At 43.8% G+C, this 12716-nt stretch overlaps 1 long non-coding RNA gene and 1 other non-coding gene across 2 annotated transcripts; both read left to right on the top strand.

Annotated features, from left to right (window-relative positions):
• The first annotated feature begins 5155 nt into the window (after nucleotides 1-5155).
• On the top strand, nucleotides 5156-12407 carry LOC110521412 (uncharacterized). The gene is made up of 4 exons (XR_002473133.3): nucleotides 5156-5461; nucleotides 11930-11990; nucleotides 12078-12128; nucleotides 12300-12407. It is a non-coding gene; the product is annotated as an uncharacterized LOC110521412 (long non-coding RNA).
• On the top strand, nucleotides 5167-5307 carry LOC118945895 (U4 spliceosomal RNA). The gene has a single exon (XR_005041050.1). It is a non-coding gene; the product is annotated as a U4 spliceosomal RNA (small nuclear RNA).
• Nucleotides 12408-12716: the final 309 nt, after the last annotated feature.

Raw genomic sequence — 12716 nt, 5'->3', positions numbered from 1 at the left:
TGTAGTTGGCTAAGGTGTATGTAAACCTCCGTCTTCATCTGTACATATGGTCACTTAGTTGACAGTGCTTGTCAGAGCAAAAATCAAGCCGTGAGGTCGAAGGAATTGTCCGTAGAGCACCGAGACAGAATTGTGTTGATGCACAAATTTGGGGAAGGGTACAAAAAAAATTCTGCAGCATTGAAGGTCCCCAAGAACACAGTGGCCTCCATTATTTTTCAATGGAAGACGTTTGGAACCACCGAGACTCTTCCTAGATCTGGCCGCCCGGCCAAACTGAGCAATTGGGGGAGAAGGGCCCCAATGGTCACTCTGACAGAGCTCTAGAGTTCCTCTGTAACCTAACAAAATGTGGAAAAAGTCAAGGGGTCTGAAAACTTTCCAAAGGCAGTGTTTACACACACTACACCTCCACTACATGCGCACGCATAACACACAAGCATACCTACACAACACAAACACACTTAATTTTACACTGATCATATGCTGCCACTACTACTCTTTATTTGACTTATTATTATCTATCTTGGTGCCTGTCACTTTACTCTGCCTTCATGTACATACATATATCTACTACGTTAAATACCTTATACCCCTGCACATTGATCTGGTACTGGTACTCCCTGAACATAGATCCATTCTTGTATATTTTATTCCTCTTCTGTTACTATGCTTTTATTACTTTTAACTGCATCATTGGGAAGGGCTCGTAAGCAAGCATTTCACAGTAAAGTCTAGTTTTCGGAAATGTGACAAACACCATTTGATTTGATTGCAGCACTCGGTATCTTAATATTAGATCAGTTTGCTCAGTCATTTACCCGATAATAAATTATTCTATTCACGCAATGTTAGTATTGAAGTCAGTGAGTTCATTCTCTCTTCTTGAGTGTTCAGTAAAGGTCTAACCAAAACTTGTAGTTCAGTAGCATGCTTCAGCACCTGTTTGTCATATGGATAGAGTGCACTCTGCTGGTTCCTTATTGCAGTGCATGTGTTCAAGTGCCTGCATTAATTATGCACAATGTTAGTGCTGTACTTCATTCGGTGAGAGAGCTGTGTTTTGCCGACATATACATTTTAGGTGTCAGTGCTTCTGTTATAATGCATGCATGCTTATCTTTGGGACGATGTATAGATTACGTACTGTTAACTCTGCCTACTGTACATGTGGGTAGTACTATATCGTCATTAAAATTGTGCACATTTAATAACTTTGTGACCAGTATTGATATCGTTGCATTGTGCTACTATGTATCTCCAAATATATTCAACATTGCTATGCGATACAGTAGTATCAGCTTATACAAAAACACATGCACTATTATGACTTTCTGTGTCAGTGTCTGAAGGTTGCCAGATGTAGCATCTCTGGGATGGAGTTCAGAAGACAGGAGACATGGGGATAACAGATGGAGGCTGCTCGTGGACACAGGAAGCTGTCACAGGGGGAGGGGGTGGCTGATGCAGGGCGTGAAGACTCGCTAGAGAGACAGAAGAAGGTTATTTAAAGGAGCAGTTTGGTTACGTCCCAATTGGCACACTAATCCCTATACAGTGCACTACTTTTAACCAGGTTCCATAAGTAGTGCACTATATAGGGAATAGGGTGTCATTTGGAATGCATCCTTTGATTTGAATGGCTCCATGACCTAGCAGAGCACAGCACTGTCTGCCAATATGACTTATTGCAGTGGAAGCCTGTGACGGCCGGGGATGTTTTGAGTGACCTAACTTTACTGTGTGCAGACTAGAGCCTTGGCTGGTTGTCTGTACTGTAAAGCATAGTGTGACACAGGGAGAGGAGAGAGAGAGAGGGGCTGGCCAGCATCAATGCCTGCCTGTCTGTCCCCCAGCCTGCTGTGATATAAATCGGACCACACACACACACACACGGCATACAAACACACAGACACATACATGGCACACACACACAGTGGCACTCTGAGTGGCACAGACACACACACACACAAACAGAGACACACACGTACACAGGTAAACAGGTACTCCCTCCCTACAAACAAGCACACACCTCATTATACCCGCTGATCCTGATGAATCACTGATCAGTGATTTAAGGAGGCTGAGTGTGTTGGTGGACAGAGGTCTGAGAGTGTGATTGGTTGGGTCTAAGCTGAATCAGCCTGGTTGGCACACACCAGTCTAAGGGTTTTACCGGAAAGCCATACTTACATTTCCCAGACAAAAATTCCTACTTAACCTAGTAGAAGCTGCTACACATGACATAAGCTTATCCTTGTACTGGATGGCATTGACTTAAAAACAAAGCTCTACAATTGAATACACTAAACAAAAAAGGGATGATGCCAGTGTGTTTAAGACCATGGACTACCACTGGGCCCTATTGGAAAGCAGGGTATTATGTCAGCTGGACCAGATCTAATCTATAGCATGTCACAGGTGATGAATAAAATCACACATCCCCGAGTGAATGGCTGGAAATGCAGTAAGATTCTTGATAGGGCTTTCAGAGAAAAGTAATCAAGGCACCTCAAGAGAATTAAAGCGTATTATCCCCCCTGACCACCACCATTATCAAATGTCCACAACTGGCATACAGGTGTGGCACACATGCCTGGTTTGAGAGATCGTTCATCTGGCAAAGTGAACACAGCTCTTCTCATATTTTCTTGGGTTGCACTGAAGTAATAGCCAGTTTGTAGTGTGATGATGAAAATGGATTGCCATGCTAGGCTCAGAATGAAACAGAAGCTTACCGGATTCATTTCAGATTATGTGGCCCAGACACAGTGTAATCCCTTTATCTACATACTTACCTGTCCTGTCCCTGACGGTGATCCTGCCACTGTAAGACTAATTGCACCTGTCTATGACTGGCAGGAGCAAATCCTCCCTATTGTGTCAGCAGCACAGCACAGGACAGGCTGCTTTACAACCGGCATGCTACTGGTTATCTGCTGCTGAGCCTACATTATATAAAGTAAATGGCATTATCCCATTGAGGTTTCACAACAACAGAAATGCTTTTAATGTTCACTCTCCATAGGAAATGAGGGTTTATTATTATTATTATCCGGCTTTTTATTGATATTTAGAAGAAGCTTAGTGTATTAGGCATTATTACCTATCCATCTAAACTGGTATCAATCTGACTACGAAATGAACCTTTACTGTAGGAGATATGAGAGATATGGGTAGCTAAGAGGCCAAAACTACACAGCGCAGTGTTTTTGCATTGATATGCAAGAATATGTAGCTTACCCTTTCCATAATTTCTGCATAGAAATGACAGTTCTTATAATAGCTGAAATTGTCATGCTGTAGTCAAGTGGATACTTCAACTGATTATGTGAGAGGTCTCCTTCAGGGGTGGAAACACAGGGAACAGAATCATCAAGTTACAAATGGAGCCTACAGTCATACGGTCTACACACCCCTTGCACAGTCTTCACATTTTGCTGCCTTAAATTAAATGTAAAAAGAGATTACATTAGATTTTTTCCCCCACACCGATCTACACAACCTATTCCACATTTTTAAAGTGAAAGAAAAATCAGAACATTTTCCAAATTAATAACAAATACAAAATTAAGATGTCTTGACTGCATGTCTACACACCAGTGGTAGAAGCACCTTTGGCAGGCATTGCAGCTGTGAATAATTTTGAATTAGATTCTAGCAACTTTGGACAACTCTTAGGGAAATATACAGTTGCTAGTGAAAGTCTACACACCCCTTGCACAGTCTTCACATTTGCCGACTTAAAATGAAATCTAAAAAGGGATTCAATTATATATATTTTTAACTTGGAGGTAATCACAGAAATAATCTTTAAACTATGCCACTTTGCATGGATTAGATTGCCATCTGGTGGTTTGAATGGCACACTACGGAAGCAATCTATCAGACTAGAGAACGCTGATAGGGCTTGTTCATTTCATGAGTTTGTGGTAGCTAGGGATAGTTTGGTGGTCAGTCAATGAATATGTTCTTTATATCAATGAACCGCCTAGTGTTAGTGTCTAAATAGAAGTGACAACACCTCAAGGATAGAACGAAGGTACTATCCGTGAGACAAAAATGGTCCCGTTTTCAACCACTAAAGGATACAAGCGCCATGCATCCTATGGGCCCACCATACTTGCGTCAAATGAGAACATTGCAATCAGAAATGTAAAATGTAGCTGACAGGACATGCTTCTAAATTCTGCAGAAAAATCTCAACATTTTCTACATATAAATAGATTCCTATCTGAATACCCAGTAAGGGCGTTTTCACACATATGTCTGAGTTCGATTATTTGTTACATTGTACTTTTTTCATTTGGTCCGGTTGGTTTCACATTGTCAAATGTCAAACCACCTAAAATGCCTAAACAAAACCAAGTGTTCATGCAAGTAATTTGTTCATTGGAGAAAAATGCTCACATTATAATGATCAAGAAGCCTAACTTGTATTCCATGTTACATATTACTTTCGCTTTGGTCTTCCAACAATAGCCGCTCTAACTAAACTGCGACGTGAATAGGCGTACAACACCCATGTAGCCTAATCTGCATCGGAAGCATTCATAAATGCGCTGCAAATCATATAATATTTAAGATATATTAAATTACGTTACTGCGCTGTGTGCATTTCATCAACTGCTCGCTGCCAAACAACCAATAATACAACAGAGTCTCTAAAGCATACTGTACTGTCTGATAATACTTTTTCCTGTGTTTGGTCCGGACTGGTTCTGCAGCGAACCACACAAGACAACCCTTTTTAAACAAACCACGGTGCGTTGTTTAGTGCGCTCCCGAGTGACGATTGTGGAAATAGGAAATAAACGGTAAAAAACGAGCCACAATTCGGAAAAACCGCTACAAAGCCATTTTGTGGGAAAGCCCCTAAGCCTATTCTTGTTTTATCCAGTCTGTAGGCAACTGATCAGTTATCTCCAGTTCTCCACATGTTTTCACAATGTATCCCACAATGCACGGCAAAGTCTTTGAATCTTTGAATATTTTAAATAAAAAATGTAAAACTTTTTTTTATAATTGCGTTCACATCACAATATCATTTTACACGTTTCCCTAATCTATGTCTATTTGTGTATTGTCTATCTTTTTTTTTATTGAAACCGTGATAGGAATCATCATTGTGTCGAAACTAAATCCACCCAATCCTACAATTGATTTATCTTTGCGCAGTGGCAGTATCGTAGCCTATGAGGTTTATCCGAGGCGCGATTATTGCTAGTTGAAAACTTTACCCAATACCCCGCCAAGACGACTTGAAATATAGTTGGCTTTGGCAATTTTTGATGGTCTCTCAGGAGACTGATATGCTTGTGAAATATAAACCCTGAATCGTACTCAGCGTAATTAATAATGCTACCTGTACGAGCGCATGAAACGCTATTCATAATGGAAATCTGAAATGATCTCTGTTGGAGATCACTGGGTTTGTTCGACTATGCAGCCGACAGTGCAGGTGAGTAATGACTAACTGATCTACAGAGAACCTTGCATCAGAAATAACTGCTCATGGGCCTCCAGAGTGGCGCAGTTGTCTAAAGCACTGCATCGCAGCACTAGCTGTGCCACTACAGATCCTGATTCGAGTCCAGGCTCTGTCGCAGCCGGCTGCAACCAGGAGACCCATGGAGCGGCGAACAATTGTACCATCGCGCTCTAGTGACTCCTGAGGCAGGCCGGGCGCAATGCACGTTGACACAGTTGACAGGTGTGTATGGTGTTTCCTCTGACACATTGGCTCGGCTGGCTTCCAGGTTAAGCGGGCATTGTGTCAAGAAGCAGTGAGGCTGGGTTGTGTTTCGGAGGATGCACGGCTCTCGACCTTTGCCTCTCCCGAGTCCGTACGGGAGTTGCAGCGATGGGACAAGACTGTAACTACCAATTGGATACCACGAAAAGGGATAAAATAAATAACTACTCATTATTATTTGTAGATCAGTCAGTCATTTACAATTGACCAATTATACATTTCGGTTTTGATCCTCTCGAACATGACCAATGTAGCAAGTAACTACCCTTATGTGCGCTAAAGATGGCTGCCGTCTTATTGGCTCTTAACCAACTATGCTATTTTGTTTGTTTTTGTACATAATGTTGCTGCTACCATCTCTTATGACCGAAAAGAGCTTCTGGACATCAGAACTAGGATTACACACCTCAAAGTGGACAAGGAGTTCTTCAATGAGTCGGATGCGAGGGATATACTTTGGACACCCGACCAGGCCCAGATCCCTGTGATTCACTGGAAAAGGAAGCATAGATTTTGAGGAAAGAGATCAGGATGTCTTGTGAGGATCAGGCGACGAGTGGCTAATCTGCACTTGCCTTCCATTCCGCTAGCTAATGTTCAAATGCTGGAAAATGAATGGGACGAACTGAAAGCACGTATATCCTACCAACGAGAAATTAAAAACGGTAATATCTTGTTTCACAGAGTCGTGGCTGAACGCCGACATTAAGAACATACAGCTGGCTGGTTATGCACTCTATCAGCAGGACAGAACAGCAGCCTCTTGGAAGACACAGGGCCTATGCATATTTGTAAACAATAGCTGGTGCACGATATCTAAGGAAGTCTCAGGGTTTTTCTCACCTGAGGTAGAGTATATCATGATAAGCTGTAGACCACACTATCTACCTAGAGAGTTTTTATCTGTATTTTTCGTAGCTGTCTACATACCACCACAGACCAAGGCTGGCACTAAACCAAATCAAATCAAATAAAATTTTATTTGTCACATACACATGGTTAGCAGATGTTAATGCGAGTATATACATATGAGATGAGTATGTAAACAAAGTGGCATAGTTAAAGTGGCTAGTGATACATGTATTACATAAAGATGCAGTAGATGATAGAGTACAGTATATACATATGAGATGAATAATGTAGGGTATGTAAACATTATATTAGGTAGCATTGTTTAAAGTGGCTAGTGATATATTTTACATCATTCCCATCAATTCCCATTATTAAAGTGGCTGGAGTTGAGTCAGTGTGTTGGCAGCAGCCACTCAATGTTAGTGGTGGCTGTTTAACAGTCTGATGGCCTTGAGATAGAAGCTGTTTTTCAGTCTCTCGGTCCCAGCTTTGATGCACCTGTACTGACCTCGCCTTCTGGATGATAGCGGGGTGAACAGGCAGTGGCTCGGGTGGTTGTTGTCCTTGATGATCTTTATGGCCTTCCTGTGACATCGGGTGGTGTAGGTGTCCTGGAGGGCAGGTAGTTTGCCCCCGGTGATGCGTTGTGCAGACTTCACTACCCTCTGGAGAGCCTTACGGTTGTGGGCGGAGCAGTTGCCGTACCAGGCGGTGATACAGCCCGACAGGATGCTCTCGATTGTGCATCTGTAGAAGTTTGTGAGTGCTTTTGGTGACAAGCCGAATTTCTTCAGCCTCCTGAGGTTGAAGAGGCTCTGCTGCGCATTCTTCACGATGCTGTCTGTGTGGGTGGACCAATTCAGTTTGTCTGTGATGTGTACACCGAGGAACTTAAAACTTACTACCCTCTCCACTACTGTTCCATCGATGTGGATAGGGGGGTGTTCCCTCTGCTGTTTCCTGAAGTCCACAATCATCTCCTTAGTTTTGTTGACGTTGAGCGTGAGGTTATTTTCCTGACACCACACTCCGAGGGCCCTCACCTCCTCCCTGTAGGCCGTCTCGTCGTTGTTGGTAATCAAGCCTACCACTGTAGTGTCGTCCGCAAACTTGATGATTGAGTTGGAGGCGTGCGTGGCCACGCAGTCGTGGGTGAACAGGGAGTACAGGAGAGGGCTCAGAACGCACCCTTGTGGGGCCCCAGTGTTGAGGATCAGCGTGGTGGAGATGTTGTTGCCTACCCTCACCACCTGGGGGCGGCCCGTCAGGAAGTCCAGTACCCAGTTGCACAGGGCAGAGTTGAGACCCAGGGTCTCGAGCTTGATGACGAGCTTGGAGGGCACTATGGTGTTAAATGCCGAGCTGTAGTCGATGAACAGCATTCTCACATAGGTATTCCTCTTGTCCAGATGGGTTAGGGCAGTGTGCAGTGTGGTTGAGATTGCATCGTCTGTGGACCTATTTGGGCGGTAAGCAAATTGGAGTGGGTCTAGGGTGTCAGGTAGGGTGGAGGTGATATGGTCCTTGACTAGTCTCTCAAAGCACTTCATGATGACGGAAGTGAGTGCTACGGGGCGGTAGTCGTTTAGCTCAGTTACCTTAGCTTTCTTGGGAACAGGAACAATGGTGGCCAATGGTGGATAGGGATTGATTGAATATGTCCGTAAACACACCAGCCAGCTGGTCTGCGCATGCTCTGAGGGCGCGGCTGGGGATGCCGTCTGGGCCTGCAGCCTTGCGAGGGTTGACACGTTTAAATGTTTTCCTCACGTCGGCTGGGCAAAAAAGTTATTTAGTCTGCCTGGGAGCAAGACATCCTGGTCCGTGACGGGGCCGGTTTTCTTTTTGTAATCCGTGATTGACTGTAGACCCTGCCACATACCTCTTGTGTCTGAGCCGTTGAATTGAGATTCTACTTTGTCTCTATACTGACGCATAGCTTGTTTGATTGCCTTGCGGAGGGAATAGTTACACTGTTTGTATTCGGTCATGTTTCCGGTCACCTTGCCCTGATTAAAAGCAGTGGTTCGCGCTTTCAGTTTCACGCGAATGCTGCCATCAATCCACGGTTTCTGGTTTGGGAATGTTTTAATCGTTGCTATGGGAACGACATCTTCAACGCACGTTCTAATGAACTCGCTCACCGAATCAGCGTATTCGTCAATGTTGTTGTCTGACGCAATACGAAACATATCCCAGTCCACGTGATGGAAGCAGTCTTGGAGTGTGGAGTCAGATTGGTCGGACCAGCGTTGAACAGACCTCAGCGCGGGAGCTTCTTGTTTTAGTTTCTGTCTGTAGGCAGGGATCAACAAAATGGAGTTGTGGTCAGCTTTTCCGAAAGGAGGGCGGGGCAGGGCCTTATATGCGTCGCGGAAGTTAGAATAGCAGTGATCCAAGGTTTTTCCAGCCCTGGTTGTGCAATCGAGATGCTGATAAAATTTAGGGAGTATTGTTTTCAGATTAGCCTTGTTAAAATCCCCAGCTACAATGAATGCATCCTCCGGATAAATGGATTCCAGTTTGCACAGAGTCAAATAAAGTTTGTTCAGAGCCAACGATGTGTCTGCTTGGGGGGAATATATACGGCTGTGATTATAATCGAAGAGAATTCTCTTGGTAGATAATGCGGTCGACATTTGATTGTGAGGAATTTTAAATCAGGTGAACAGAAGGACTTGAGTACCTGTATGCTGTTATGATCACACCACGTCACGTTAACCATGAAGCATACGCCCCCGCCCCTCTTCTTACCAGAAAGATGTTTGTTTCTGTCTGCGCGATGCGTGGAGAAACCAGCTGGCTGCACCGACTCCGATAGCATCTCTCCAGTGAGCCATGTTTCCGTGAAGCAAAGAACGTTACAGTCTCTGATGTCCCTCTGGAATGCTACCCTTGCTCGGATTTCATCAACCTTGTTGTCAAGAGACTGGACATTGGCGAGAAGAATGCTAGGGAGTGGTGCACGATGTGCCCGTCTCCGGAGTCTGACCAGAAGACCGCTCCGTTTCCCTCTTTTACGAAGTCTTTTTTTTGGGTCGCCGGCTGGGATCCATTCCGTTGTCCTGGGTGAAAGGCAGAACACAGGATCCGCTTCGCGAAAGTCATATTATTGGTCGTACTGATGGTGAGTTGACGCTGCTCTTATGTTCAGTAGTTCTTCTCGACTGTATGTAATGAAACCCACGATGACCTGGGGTACCAATGTAAGAAATAACACGTAAAAAAACAAAAAACTGCATAGTTTCCTAGGAACGCGAAGCGAGGCGGCCATCTCTGTCGGCACCGGAAGAACTGCACTCAATGAGCTGTATTCCGTCATAAGCAAACAGGAAAATGCCCATCCAGAGGCGGCGCTCCTAGTGGCTGGGGACTTTAATGCAGGGAAACTGAAATCAGTTTTACCTACATGTTAAATGTGCAACCAGAGAGGGAAAAGGTCTACCCCACCTTTACTCCACACAGAGACGTGTACAAAGCTCTCCCTCACCCTCCATTTGGCAAATCTGACCATAACTCTATCCTCCTGATTCCTGCTTTACAAGCAAAAATTTAAGCAGGAAGCACCAGTGACTCGGTCCATAAAAAAAGTGGTCAGATGAAGCAGATGCTAAACTACAGTGCTAAACTACTGGAATATGTTCCGTGATTCTTCCAATGGCATCGATTGAGGAGTACACCACATCAGTCACTGGCTTTATCATTACGTGCATCGAGGACATCGTCCCCACAGTGACCGTACGTACATACCCCAACCAGAAGCTATGAATTACAGGTAACATTCGCACTGAGCTAAAGGGTAGAGCTACCACTTTCAAGGAGCGGGACTCTAACCCAGAAGTTTATAAGAAATCCCGCTATACCCCCGATGAACCATCAAACAGGCAAAGCGTACTACACCGGCTCCGATGCTTGTGGGATGTGGTGAGAAGCACCTGACTGTAGTGTGCAGTTCGGGGCCGGGCTCAATGTGGGCGTAGTCAAATGTGTTTAACCCAAACCCTTCCTGTCCCGTCTCCTTCAAGCTCACCCTCATGTTGAAGATATCGAATCTTAATCTAAAAAAATAAAATATAAAAATAAAATATCAACCATGGAAGTCATTATGCGTAATGTACTTTTTAAATTTTTTTATTTATTTTTACCCCCAATTTCGTGGTATCCAATTGTTGTAGTAGCTACTATCTTGTCTCATTGCTACAACTCCCGTACGGGCTCGGGAGAGACGAAGGCTGAATGTCATGCGTCCTCCGATACACAACCCAACCTGCCTTACTGCTTCTTAACACAGCGCATCCAACCCGGAAGCCAGCCGCACCAATGTGTCGGAGGAAACACCGTGCACCTGGCAACCTTGGCTAGCGCGCACTGCGCCCGGCCCGCCACAGGAGTCGCTGGTGCGCGATGAGACAAGGAGATCCCTACCGACCAATCCCTCCCTAACCCGGACAACGCTAGGCCAATTGTGCGTCGCCCCACGGACCTCCCGGTCACGGCCGGTTACGACAGAGCCTGAGCGCGATCCCAGGGACTCTGATGGCACAGACTCTGATCGCGCTGCAGTACAGCGCCCTTAATCACTGTGCCACCCGGGACGCCTTGTAATGTACTTTCTAATGTTAATGTTATACCAGTGCAGTGGTATATTTTTATATAACCAACTACCACACCGATATTAGCATAGCATTAATTAGCACCAATTTGCACTTGAGCTAGCTAATTAGCAATAGCACCCTTTTGAATGTGAGCTAGCTAATTGCTTACAATGAGGGAATCTTATTTGGACAAATTTGCCTACTTTAGCAGTAAGCCTAGTAAGCCATGTACAGTTATGTAATCGATTTGATCACTGATTTTCTGTGTTTCTTCAATGTATGCCTTGTTGTGTTTGGCTGGTTCTAAATGTGTATCGTTGATGCCGACGGCCATTCCCTTAGTTACACATAGCGAGTCTACACGGCCTACACATAGTAAATACAATAATGAAATCACCTGGTTCCAACATGCATGGCAAGTCAAGAAAAGTCTTTGTAACTTGTCCACACTGCAAAATGAAGTTAAGTAAGAAAAACTTGAAAACACATTTACGAAGAAAGCCTACACATTTCTTTGAAACAGTGTCCAGGGAAAGAGTTTTGGCATGTGAGTGCATTGATGTGAGAAATGGTGTGTTTGCAGTTGAAAATACATTTTATGGACCAGCAACACCCATACATGTTGTGAAAAATACTTGAGCTAATTCAGTTCCAACTGTGTTCAAAACTGTTATGCATGCTGGAGTATAAAAAGGTGTTGAATTGTACTTTTTCTTCACTTTCACAGAAACATTGCTCGGATCCTGTTCCCTGGACCTTGGAGGACTTTTGGTGTGGATGATGTTCAGGTTGGATATTCCTTTAAATGATTCCACTGAACTGTACCATTTGATTGTCATTCCTGTATTGAAAATGGTACCTTGTTCACACCACAGGGCCTACCAAAGCAAGGTTTCTCAAACAACTGTGGGGTGTTTGTTTTGATGGTAAGATGGTAAGATGCTATTCAGTGTATTATATTAGTCCTATTTTCTGTTATAACATATGAATAGTTATTATTATTTCTGTGCTTGCAGCATGCAAAGCACACTACTGTTATTGCTCATACATTTTCTTTTGTATTATTCTTGACACTTTTTGGGACCTATTTCCTACAGTCTTTACACTACACACACAATTCATACATCAAACTCCTGCAGAGCTGGACGCTGATGTGACATGCTGTGACTTAATGGGGGGGATGTCTTCTACACCCTGAAATATATTCCTGGAGGGGAGTGGTATTATTATTATTTGCTATTATCATTATTGTTGTTATCATATCTATCAAACTTAACAACCTATTATTTCTTAACTTATAGTACGCCCTGTTCATTGCAATGGAGGCACAGTGTGATTTCACTGAGGTACAGTGGGGCAAAAAAGTATTTAGTCAGCCACCAATTGTGCAAGTTCTCCCACTTAAAAAGATGAGAGAGGTCTGTAATTTTCATCATAGGTACACTTCAACTATGACTGACAAAATGAGAAAAGAAAATCCAGAAAATCACATTATAGGATTTTTAATGAATTTA

Source organism: Oncorhynchus mykiss, chromosome 4, assembly GCF_057628025.1.
Source record: "Oncorhynchus mykiss isolate SJ-2025 chromosome 4, ASM5762802v1, whole genome shotgun sequence".
In the NCBI taxonomy this organism is placed as follows: domain Eukaryota; kingdom Metazoa; phylum Chordata; class Actinopteri; order Salmoniformes; family Salmonidae; genus Oncorhynchus; species Oncorhynchus mykiss.
This window is presented reverse-complemented; position numbering and strand designations above follow the sequence as displayed.